The sequence below is a fragment of the Brassica napus genome, chromosome A1, assembly GCF_020379485.1.
Source record: "Brassica napus cultivar Da-Ae chromosome A1, Da-Ae, whole genome shotgun sequence".
Classification (NCBI taxonomy): domain Eukaryota; kingdom Viridiplantae; phylum Streptophyta; class Magnoliopsida; order Brassicales; family Brassicaceae; genus Brassica; species Brassica napus.
In genome coordinates, this window is record NC_063434.1 from 18841341 (window position 1) to 18854474 (window position 13134).

General features: G+C 33.5%; 1 long non-coding RNA gene across 1 annotated transcript; it reads right to left on the reverse strand.

Annotated features, from left to right (window-relative positions):
• Window positions 1–11003: 11003 nt before the first annotated feature.
• On the reverse strand, window positions 11004–12672 carry LOC106360675. Its single transcript, XR_001272812.3, has 3 exons — window positions 12304–12672; window positions 11773–12136; window positions 11004–11621 (listed from the first exon to the last, which is right to left on the reverse strand). It is a non-coding gene; the product is annotated as an uncharacterized LOC106360675 (long non-coding RNA).
• Between the last annotated feature and the right edge of the window lie 462 nt (window positions 12673–13134).

Consider the following 13134-nt stretch of genomic DNA (forward strand, 5'->3'; position numbering starts at 1 on the left):
TCTAATAATTTTAATAAAAAAAAACAGTTTAAATAAAAAATAGTTAAAAAATAGTTTAAAAATAATTTAAAAATAGTTTTTAATCACAATAATATAAATAGTTTAATAATTACAAAAAAAGTTATAATAAATAAAAAATAGTTTAATAATTAAAAAATAGTTTTAATAAATCCCAAAAATAGTTTAATAATTACAAAAAATAGTTTTAATAAATAAAAAATAGTTTAATAGTTAAAAAATAGTTTTAATAATATTAAAAATGTTTAATTAATATAGAAATTTATATTTTATATATAAAAATACATAAAACGTTTTATAATCACAAAAAATGATTTTAAATATTATATATATGATTTTTAATGACAAAAAAAGTTTTATAGATTTTAAAAATGTTTAATAAATATATAAATGATTTTAAAATGCAAAAATAGATTTTATATACAAAATATGTTTTCATATTATATATATATAATTACAAATTAGATTTTTATAACCACAAAATTAATAAAAACTATAAAAAAAAATTCAAATCAAGTGAAATACATAATCAAACTCGATTTTACACAATTCTACCATTCACCCTAACAAAATCTATAAATCTCATTCCAAAATCATCAAATCTACTTAAAAACCATACAAATCTAACCTAAGAGAGTGGGATAGGATTCATACATGATGCAAGGACTGAAATTGAGGAGGATTAGGGCGGATTCGCCGGAAATCGTCGAGAGAAACGGGAGGAAACGACGGAAATCGCGAGAGAGAAGAGAGACTTCGGCGGAGAGGAGGAGAGAAATGGGGAAGAAGATCTGGTTCGACCTAATAAAATGAGGCGTCCGACGGAAAATGTCCGTCGGAATTTCCTCGGAATTATTTAATATATCCGTCGGAATTTCCTCGGAAATCATTAATTCAATTTTCGCGAAATATTTGGCGGCTTGGTTTACCCGGTTAAATGAAAAAATTCCGAGGAACCAGGTTTCCTCGGAATACCCTCGGTAATTACCGAGGAAATTCTGAGGAACCAGGTTTTGGAGTTTCAAAACATCGATTTTTTTCGCCGTTTTTCATTTCTTATACAATTATAATGCATACAATTGAGGATTCTTTGTATATACAATATAAAAAAAAAGTCGACGCTAGTCTGTTTCCGAGTCATCATCACCAGATGAATCTGAATCTGGATCTTGGTGAAACTCTCCAATCACTGGTTCATCCTCTATGTGAACGGCGGCTTCCTCTCCGAAGTCGGTTAAATCGACTACAAGGCCAACTCCACCTAAATCTTCTGCTGCACTTAAGTTGCCGAATGTGCTTGGTTGTAGTGGGTCTTCCAGCTCAGAACTTCCCTGAACTCGGCATCTCGGGTTGAGTCTTGTAACAGTAACCCATGGATCATCTCTGTTCCGTACCCGGGGGTACTTAATATAACAAACCTGTAACATTTAAGAAATTATTAGTAAAATTATAAATTAATACACATGATGATGAATCCTTCTGAATAATTAACATTTAATTACCTGATCGGCCTGAGAAGCAAGAATGAAAGGATCATAATATTGCAGCTTTCGCCTCGAATTTACTGATGTAACACCAAATGCATATGTTCTCACACCTCGATCTGGAGTGTTGTCGTGCCAATCACAATAGAAAACAGTACAGCGCAATCCAACCATGCCCAAATACTTGATTTCCAAAATCTCATGTATGTGTCCGTAGTATACATCATCTCCTGATGCAGAACAAACACCAGCATCATAAGTCGTACTCGAACGTCTCCTCTTCTGAGTTGTGAATGCATATCCTCGAGTACAAAATCTCGAATATGACTTCACAACAAAGTTTGGTCCAACGACCATCTCGCGTATCCAATCGTCAAAGGTTTCACCTCTGGCCAAACCAGCAGACACCTATCAATAAATGTGAATTAGTATAAATATGTGATAAATGATATTTTAATTTTTTTAAAGCACTCACATAAGTAAACATCCATCCAGCAAATTCTCTCTGCTTCATTTCTTCTAGTTCGTCCTCTGTGGCGTATCTATATTCGAATCGCTTTTCTGCCATGAAAATCCTGTACATATGATGACAATAATGTAATTAATTAAATTTAAATTTCAACTTGTTAAAATAAAAATTTGTAAGCTAATTTATTTACCTCTCATATTGAAGAACATCTTCGCAGTTGGTGAGCAAATATGTTTGCAAATGACTGCGCTCCTGCTCAGTAAGTCGACGGTCCTTTGGTTTTCCGCTAAGTCGTCTAACGTCTGTGAAAATGTCTGGAACCGTAACATGATATGTTGCCCGTTCGCCTCTATCATCATGCCAAGCAGGTCTTCTGTTTTTGGTCTGAACTTCTGCTGGAAAGTAGTACTCGGCAAAGTTTGAAGTTTCTTCATTGATCATCCGTGCGACTATAGAACCTTCCACCCTACTTAAATTTTTCACCATCTTCTTCAAATGAAACATATACCGCTCATACAGATACATCCATCTATATTACACAGGACCACCAAGTTCCAATTCTCTTACCAGGTGAATAACAAGATGCTCCATAACATCAAAAAATGAAGGAAGAAATATCTTCTCAAGGTTGCACTGAATCACGGCTATGTTAGTCTTCAAATTTTCAATACCTTCAAGAGTCACTGATCTCGTGCATAAATCGCAGAAGAAACCGCTTATCCCTGCAATTGCTTCATGAACATTTCGTGGTAATAGTTCCTTGAAGGCAAACGGAAGGAGGCGCTGCATCATTACATGGCAATCGTGGCTTTTCAAGCCAGTAAACTTTTCTACCTTTCTGTCGATACAGTTACGCAAATTAGATGCGTAACCGTCTGGAAATTCCACATCATTTGAAATCCAATCAAAGAACGCATCATTTCCCGCTGCATCAAGTCGGTATATGGGAAAAGGAGCCCTACCATTCTCATCAACATGAAGTTCTGAACGAGCACATATATCGACTAAATCCAGTCTTGACTTCAAATTATCCTTTGTTTTACCTTGAACATTAAGGATCGTGTTCATGAGATTGTCAAAAAAGTTCTTCTCAATATGCATGACATCTAAATTATATCTTAGTAGATGATCCTCCCAGTATGGCAGATCCCAGAAAATACTTTTTTTGTGCCAGTTATGTAGGTCTCCAACACCATCTACCGGAAAACGCTCATGTCCACCGACGTCTGGCGTCCTTTCTGCACCAAAATCTCAAAGTTGTGTCTTCAAATCTTTCCCACAAATTTCCGGAGGTGGACTGTCAAACACCTTCTTGTTCTTCGTAAACAAATTCCTACTTCTACGATATGGATGATCTGGTGGTAAGAATCTCCTGTGACAGTCAAACCAACACGTTTTTCTTCCGTGTTTTAGTTGGAAAGCATCAGTGTTATCTTGACAATATGGACATGATAGCTTTCCATACGTTGTCCATCCAGACAACATACCATATGCTGGAAAATCACTTATTGTCCACATTAGTACTGCCCGCATTTGAAAGTTTTCTTTATACGAAACATCGTATGTTTCAGCATCTTGAGCCCATAGTTGTTACAACTCATATATTAGTGGCTGAAGAAACACATCAAGTGATCTCTTTGGATGCTCTGGTCCGGGAACGAGAATCGAGAGAAACAAAAACTCTCGTCGCAAGCACAAGTTTGAGGGTAGGTTGTATGGTGTAAGAATGACTGGCCATAGAGAATACTGTCTTCCACTCTTGCCAAACGGGCTGAAACCATCAGTACATAATCCAAGGTAGACATTTCTTCTCTCATACGCAAAGTCGGGATACTTTGATTGGAAATGCTTCCACGCTTTTGCATCTGAAGGATGTCTGATCTCACCATCTGTTGAGTGCTCCGCATGCCATCTCATTGGTTGCGCTGTGCGTTCAGACAGATACAACCTCTGCAACCTTTCCGTCAAAGGCAAATACCACATCCTTTTATATGGCACTGGAACTTTTCCACTCGTATCTTTATAACGAGGCTTCCCACAAAATTTGCATGAAACCCGCTGTTCATCCGCCCTCCAATAAATCATGCAGTTGTCTCTGCATACATCTATTACCTGATACGATAAACCAAGACCAGCTACGAGTTTCTGAACCTCGTAGTATGAACCAGGAGCTACATTATCTTCGGGTAGAATACCTTTTACATAATCAGCAATCGCATCCACACAGTCTTCAGCCAAATTATAATCCGTTTTAATGCCCATCAATCTTGTAGCAGATGATAAAGCTGAATGATCATCTCTGCAACCTTCGTACAATGGTTGCTTTCCAGCATCCAACATATCATAAAATCTCCTAGCTTCTGCATTGGGTAAATCTTCCCCTCTAAAATGATAATTTACCATCTGCTCAGTACCTACACCATAATCTACATCCGTTCTAATTGGTTCTTCTAATCTAACCGCTGGCTGAGGTTCGCTAGTACTACCATGTTCATAATCAGTTTCCCCATGATGATACCAAATTTTGTAACTTCGTGTAAACCCACTCAAATATAGATGAGTCCAAACATCCCACTCTTTAATAACCTTTTTATTTTTACAATTAGAGGAAGGACATCTTAACATACCTGTTTTTGCTTCCGGTTGTCGGTGAACTAACCCCATGAATTCGGTTATACCTCGTTGGTATTCTTCCGTAAGCAATCTCGTGTTCGGATCCAAATGAGGTCGATCGATCCAAGAACGAAAATAATTTGAAGAAGACATGTTTTTTATGAATCAAATTCGTGTGTAAAGAGAGTGAGAGGGAAGATGAAGATATGGAGTGAATGAAGAGGAAGAGGGGTGCTTGTATTTATAGTTGAAATCATGCCGACAGACCGAGGAAATTCCGACGGAATTCCGATGCCAACGGCTAGTTCGTCGGAATTTCCTATGAATTTTTAAAATCCCCCAACGGCTCTCCAACGGCTCTCTAACGTCTATAATATTTCTTCGGAATTCATCGGTTTTTTCCGAGGAATACAATTTTCCTCGGTATTCCATAAGAATATTCCGACGGAATGATATTTCCTCGGAATTCCGTCGGTATATTCCGAGGAAACCAAATTTTGTGTTTCCTCGGAATATCCTTGGAAATTCCTCGGGATATTCCGAGGATTTCATTTTCCGTCGGAATGTCCGTCAGAATACCGATGTTTTCTTGTAGTGGTCATTTGGCTAATTTCCAGATGGTGGAAGAAGTAGTTGGTTTAGATGCATGGGAATCCATTAAAACATCATCTGTTGGAGTTATTTTGAGGCTGAAAGAGCTGAATTATACCTGGTCAGCCAAGGCGGTTCACCATATTTACTTACAAACCAATCGGTGGTTAATAATATCCATGAGGTTTGGTCTTGAGATTAACGTGAAAATAGTCACTTGTCCAAAAAATGATCGTGACTTGGAGAACAAGAAGTTTTATGGCCAAATCTAAGTTTTAATAACTGGTTGAAGGTATGGTCAAAATTTTGGTTAATTAGAGCAAACCGGATTTTTTTTCTTCTAATTAGTTAACCAATTAAGTTGTTAACCGATTCTGGATGAAAAATTCTGCCATCCCTTGAAAGCCTGCGGAAACTAGAATAAAGCATGCCGTAACTAGAAGCATACTTATTCTGAAAGTTTGTTGTTTGTAAACGTAGACGTATAAGTCTGCCATAACATGAAAAGAAAATCTGCTAAATTATAAAAAAAGTCTACGAGATAAATCTGCATGCCAGTACAAAACTTTCGACATATTACAAAACCTGCTGTCATAGGAAACAAATCTCCCACTAAAAGTCTGCCAACGTAAAATAAATCTGCGAGTGTAATCAAATCTACCATCATGTGAGGTAGACTTGTTTTTGAAAGTATGTGATGGTATAATTCTACGATACTAAATTTTCGGTAAAAAATAAATCTGCAACAGTTACTTAAAACTGCCATCAAGTATTGCAGCTTTTTTATAGCAGACTTATTTTATTGTTTCGTTAAAAATAAATTTGATGACGTGCAATAAATTTTTTTTTTATGTAATTTTCTTTTGTTAACAAAGAAAATAGGGCATTGTAGGCATAAAAAATATTTTAGTAATTAAAAAAAAGTTATTCTAGTAATAATAACATAATTTGATGTTTTTTGGGAAATTACCTCTCATTCTCTTCACGGATCGACAAAGATATTTTGGAAACAAACAATTTTCAATCTGTGCTCATTTTTGTCTTATCATAGGTTTTGTGGATTTGCATAAGCTCAAGCTTTGGATTTAAGCGATAACAAATTTTCTGGAACATTGGAAGAGCAAGGTATTTAAAAAGAAATCAAACTTTTAAGTTTTTATTTACAATATTAAAAAAAATTTTATGAGCTGTTTGGGAGTCTATTATTTACTGAATGAGGTGTCTTTCATGTTATTGTAGGACTTTGTCAGTTGAAAAATTTACGGGAGCTTGATTTGAGTCGAAACGAGGTTATTGGTCGACTTCCTCAGTGTTTTCGTAGCTTAAGTAAACTCGAAGTTCTTGATATATCTTCAAACAAATTCAGTGGAACGAGTCCATCTCTTATCAGCAATCTTAGTTCTCTTCAGTACTTATCACTCTCAGATAATGAGTTTGAGGGTGTCTTCTCGGTGGAGTTAATAGCTAACCTCTCGAAACTCAAGGTGTTCAAACTTTCATCAAGAACTAGTTTTCTGCAGATAGAGAATAAAATATCATTGCAACCTAGATTTCAGTTGAGTGTCATAGAGTTACAGTATTGTAACTTGGAAACAGTTCCTAGATTTCTTCAACACCAAAAAGATTTGCGTCTGATCAATCTTTCCAACAAAAAGTTGACCAGAATATCTCCATCTTGGTTTCTGGAGAACTATCCAAGACTTCAGGTTTTGCTTTTACAGAACAACTCTTTCACCATGCTTCAGTTTCCAAGACTGCTACTTAATCAAAGTATGCAGATTTTGGATGTATCATCCAATAAGTTTTATCAAGGGCTTCCAGAGACTCAGAGAGTATCGTTTGGTGAGATGAAAAAGACACATGAATCTTTCCAATAATGGGTTTCAAGGGAATCTGCCATTTTCGTTTGGTGAGATGAAAAAGATCAAATTCTTGGACCTATCTCATAATAATTTCTCTGGGACTCTACCAATAAAACTTCTTACTAGTTGTTACAAGCTATTTACTTGGAAACTTTCATACAATAGTTTTACTGGTCAAATTTTCTCACAACCAACAAAGTTGACGTCTATGATGGTTTTGATTGCAGATAACAATCAATTCACCGGAATTGGAGATGGGCTGCTTAATTCAACGGGTCTAGTATATTTCGACTTGTCAAATAATCTTTTACAAGGTGTCATCCCAAGCTGGTTTGGAGGCTTCCATTTCATGTATTTTTCTGCTTCAGATAATCTTATAAATGGTACAATACCAAGTTCACTGTTTAACATACCCTTCAAACTTCTGGACCTCTCTAGAAACAAGTTTTCGGGGAGCTTGCCTTCCAACTTTAGTGGGAGGGATATGGGTCTGTTGTACTTGTACGACAATGAGTTTAGTGGGCTGGTTCCAAGTACATTGCTAGAAAATGCCATGCTCCTTGACATGCGTAATAACAAGTTATCCGGGACGATCCCACATTTTGTCAGCAATAGATATATTCTTTATTAGGGTCGGCCCGCGCTTCGCGCGGGATGTTTGCTTCGATTGGTGTTGAGGCGAAACTATTTGTGTGATCTAAGTTGTTGGATAATTTATTTGCATGAAACTACATGTCCTGTAATTTTGGCATATATATCATTGTCTTTTTGCGGTTGTGATGTTTGATTCATTTTAAAATTTTGCGGCTAGCAACTGGAAGGTTTGATTGAATTTTTTAATTGGTTTGGTGGAAATTATTTGAATTAGCTCTTTTCATGGTTATATGTAGGCATGTTTCCTTCTTTTTTATTTGGCGAATTCTTAGATTATGGTCGATAATTGTGACATTGCGTTATTGGCTTGAAATTATATTTTGGATATATGATTTTTATTGTACTTAATTTGAATTTCATTAACAGTGGAGGGGACAATCAACACGAACTTTTAATTTAAATTTCTTGTACTTCTATATATTTATTTTTTGATTACTTTTAAGTGTATAAACTAAATCTTTTTCATACAGGTTTGTAGATGTAATGTGTTGACTAACATAGTTATGGATTTAGGTTGGTTTCAACATGATAAAATATTGGTTTTCACCCTAGTGCTGATTAGGTTGCGCTTTTTGGATAATTTCAGAAAATCTAGGTAAAACTGTAAAAGTCAGTTTTTAGTTATTTTGGATTAAATATTTAATAATTTTTATAAAAAAATTAGATATATAATATTTGGGTAATTCAATTCTTCTGATTAATTGAATAATTTAAAAACATTTATGATAAAATATCAACCGGGTAATTCGTTTGTTTCGTGTATTTCAGTTAATAAGCAGTGTTTTAAAAATAATTGGTAATTTTAAAACTAATCATATTTAATAATTTTAGGTATATTAACTATACTTTAAATATTCGGCAACCCATTTGGTTTTCGGTTTAATTCTGATTTTTTTTCCATTTTTTGTTTTTCTACTCTACAAATATATGAAAAATTTGGTTATTTATAAAATTTCTTTTGGTTTCAGTTTGCTTTAAGTAACAATGTTAGGAATGTACTATTGTCCGATAAAATATTGGTTCCAATTCGGTTCCGGATTTTCGGGTAATTTCTGATAATTCGGATAGTAAATGAGTTTTTAGTTATTTTGCATTAAATATCAGGCATTTTAGATAGCTTTAGATATAAATTATTCGGTTAATTTGGTTCTTCCGGCGATTTGGAAAATTTTAAAATATTTTGTATAACATTTTTAGGGTAATTCTTTTTGTTTTTTTTGTGAGTGTATAAGTAGTATTTTAAAAATATTTGGTAATTTTAAAACTAAAAATATTTGGTAATTTTCTTGGTTGGGAATCGGTTTGGGGTTAAGTACATAACTTTTTGGTATTTGTTTATATTAATATTACATTCCTAATATTTGTTTTGAAAATATTAATCTATCCTTCTTGTAAGTTTAATTTTTTTTTTTGATGTTTCCTTTCAAATAAATAGTAATTTCTATAAACTCTTTGCAACATGAAAGACAATCTTTGGCTTTAACGATCCTTGTTGAGGAAACAATACTATATATATATACTAGGATTAGCCCGCCCTACGGGCGGGATATACTTTACTTTACTTGTGATGCATGTAATTATATAATTGTATAATTTTTGTTTTTGTTATATGTAAGCTTTCAATGTAAATGTATAATAATGTTTATGGTTTTTAAGAATATTCGAATGTGAGGGAACTATGTATGTTAAGATTAATTATGTTTGATTTTGATGTTTGTTTCTATATCAATAAGTTTGTTTAATATACTATATTGGATGTATGTGGCGTTCTCGTTATATGTTTTTGATACTTCTAAATCCAATTAGTTGGTTGATTGTGGTTTATTATATTTTGGAATCTCAAAAATAGGCTTGGGATTCTTGTAATTTTAATTTGTACGAATGGATTAAGCTCTACGTGATTACATTTTGTTACGGTTTATGTTAGGCCGAAGATCATATTAAAAAACGGAGTAACATAGTGAAAGTTTAAATCTAATTGTAAATAAAATACATTTAATATTATCTCTAACTTTTGTAGCTCAGTTATATTTGTTTACTATTATGTAAATAGTTTGACTTTATTTTTTGGTTTCTCTTAGTTTTGCAATTATTTTATGTTTTGTAGTTTCTGTTAATATTATAAATAGTTTGACTTTATTTTTTCTAAATTATTTTTTTTCCTATTAATATTATAGAATACAGATAAAATGGTGAGTAAACTGAATAAATAGGTAATTAAATCTTAGTTATGATCCAATTATTCTTTTATTTTGTTTATTTGGATTTTTCATAAGAAGAAAATGTTAAGCAGCAAATAATTTTTAACTTTTTTTGAAAAAATTAAGATCAACTGATATTTTTTTTAATTAAAAATCAAATGTTTATTTATAATATTTAAAAATTATGTTTTTTCAATTTCCATCGTATAATGAGATTTCGTCACTCTGCATCGCGTGGGATTTCCTTTATATTTTTTGTTGTTGTTCTTTAAGTTTTTATCATTTTAAAAAAATTTCTATTCTAAAAATAAATTTCATTGTTTTTTGTTTAACACTATTTATAGTTTAAAATTTATAGTTATCTGGTCATTGCTATACTTTATATCTTTCGTCAAACTTATTTGTTGCGAAAAAGTATTCTCATTAATTTGTCAATAACCTTTTCTAGTTTGAAAGTATTGATTATATAATGAGTGATTTGTAATGTCTGTCGAGGATATCTTTTTATTTTTTTCATCATTTTATATTTAACTTGTTTGTTGTAAAGAAAATTAGCTTTCTTTTCAATGTTTTTTAAATCTATAACAAAGAGTGTACAAAAAGAGTGTGAATATATAACAGAACCATCTATAACAAAGAGTATACAAAAAAGATTTGTATATGTAACAGAACCATGAAAACTCAATCAACATACTATAAGCTTAAAGAATATATTTTTTTTCAAAACGATTACATATTTATAAAGACCAAAAATGAGGAGACTAACATTCAAGCAGAGGACCAGATCAAAACTTCGAATCTCTTAAGGAAAATTTTGTATAAACTTTTAAGCAGATGGCATTTTATATATTATAAACATCAACAACCCAATTAGGCTAGGAACAGAAAATAAAAAAAAATTTAAAAAAGAGAGGAAAAAGACCTCGTAGTGAAATCTATTTTGAATCTCAAATATAAAGATAAAAAAACCATAACTTTTCTTTCTATAACAATGTTGAAATGGGTTAGAAAACAGATTTTGATACACAGAATAAGCATGTTTTGTTATGTATTCTTGAGCGGCATCAAGCAAACTATTCAATCAAGAAACATAAATTTTGCAAAGTTAAGCAATGCAATTTTCCCTTATGGGCTCTATTATAACTTTAGCTTTAGCTTGCATTTCCATAGCAACCACACTCCATTAGGAGGCATGAGAATTCAGCCAAAGAGGAACAGAAAACGACTCACTTCTCTCATAAAAACGACTCACTTCTCCACTATGTTTTGCAGTAACATTGATGGCTTCGTGCAAGAATGATTCTGCCTCGAAATCATCATAAGCTTCTGTGATATGCAATGCATAAACTGTATTTTTCAGCTGCATTTTAAAAACTCTTATCTAATTAAAATTAATCTCAATCTAAGCCTATCAATGGCTAACAGAACCCAAAAATAAAAAACTAATCAAACTGCAAGCCTAGGTTCTAACATCACATCATAGACCCTTGAGCACTGGACACTGGACCCTTGAACCACTGTTGAACTGACATGTCCATCTTATCAGCATCACTTGCATCAATTCTCGATTTTCATACCATATACAGATCTCTTTGCATCTTAACTAAGCATAGCATCGTTTCTTATCGTTTCTTTGCAGCAGCGTTATGATCCAGACTGTGAATCTTCGTCTATCGAGATGATGAGATCCAACCACTCGACTCCAATCCGAACGATAACCCGTTCAGTCCTAAAAGTTTATATATGCTTAAAAGTTAGAAACTGAGGAATTAAAAAAATCACTTAAGTTTGTCTAACGCTTCAACAATCGGCAAACAACCATTCGATTGATACTGAAGCAATGAAGTAATGGCTCAAAAAGAAATTTGATGAAAACTTACAATTTAACATAGAGCAATATGGCTCTCACAGGAACACTGGGAGCAGCGAAGAAAAAGAAACCAAAGCCATGATCACAGCCAGTGGCTCGATCTCTCACGATCACCACTTGTAAAACCTCACCAAAACTCTGAAAGCACTCTCATCCTGCAAAAGCAATTGTTTCCGAGTATATATATAGTAAAAACATACCGACCAGACTGAAATCATATATATTAGAAAAAAAACAGAAATATCTATTTCAAATCTGATGGAGAGAATTAGAGCGACCTAAACTTTATGGGAAGCAATAGGATGTGTTGATAAATATGGAAAGTTTGGGTCTTGATGGATCTTCTGAACCGATAGAGCTACGGTCCTGGATTCCTGTGAACAACACACATGGGTCGATCAATTGAAGGAGTAAGTTTGAAAGAAAAAAAAAACATAAGAGAGATAGAGAATCAGATCAGTGAATTAACCGTTAGACATAAAAATGAGATTCTAGTGTTTTTATGAATTGAGAGGATGATGTTGAGGAGATGGGATCTGACCTTTTTATGCGGGGGGATAAACACCGCCTGAATGAGGAATTAGAAGCATTGAATGTTTGATTGGTGCTTGTTGGTGGTCAAAGGAGTAAAGATGCTTCTTAATGGCAATAAATTGACGAATCCGTAACGTTTTGGAGGAGACGAATCTAAGACAACCGGCGCGAATGAAGCTCGATCCAGAGATTCATTAGGAAGATACATCTCGCACAACCTACTGAAACCCATTAATGGGACGGTTCTTGATGGCTAAGGACGATGAACTGTAGATGACGATGCAGATAGAAGATGATGATTGTCGTGAAAGATAAAATGTTAAGCTTACAAAAGGATTGGCTATTTTCTTTCAGAAAACATAACAATAAAATATACAGCCCAAATAAGTTAGATAGCCCATATAAAATCGTGATAAAACCCAAACGAAATTAATTAAATGCAGGACACGTGTCACAACTAAAAGACTCGAATTTTTGACCTGTTTGCTGAGGTGGACAGCCCAGGAGTGAAGCAAAGTGTACTTTATATAATTAGATATAGATATAAATTTTTGATTTTGACTATCTTATAAATGTTTAAATTCGTTCTTACTTGTTGCCCATAAAAATTAATGAGCTTTATAATCAAACTTCTTGAATATGATCTTCGTTGGTTTTAAATTTTAATGTAAAATAATTATTTTATCAATAGTAGGGCTGTTCTTTTTTTTGACGCTGCCGCAGCGTCCAGCGTCTCAAAAAATACACTTCATCGTGGATAAATTCTTCATCTCACTGATTCTAAAATAGACGCTGCGTTTTGAGTAAGGCGACTTTAATATAGAAGTTTAGAAAAACG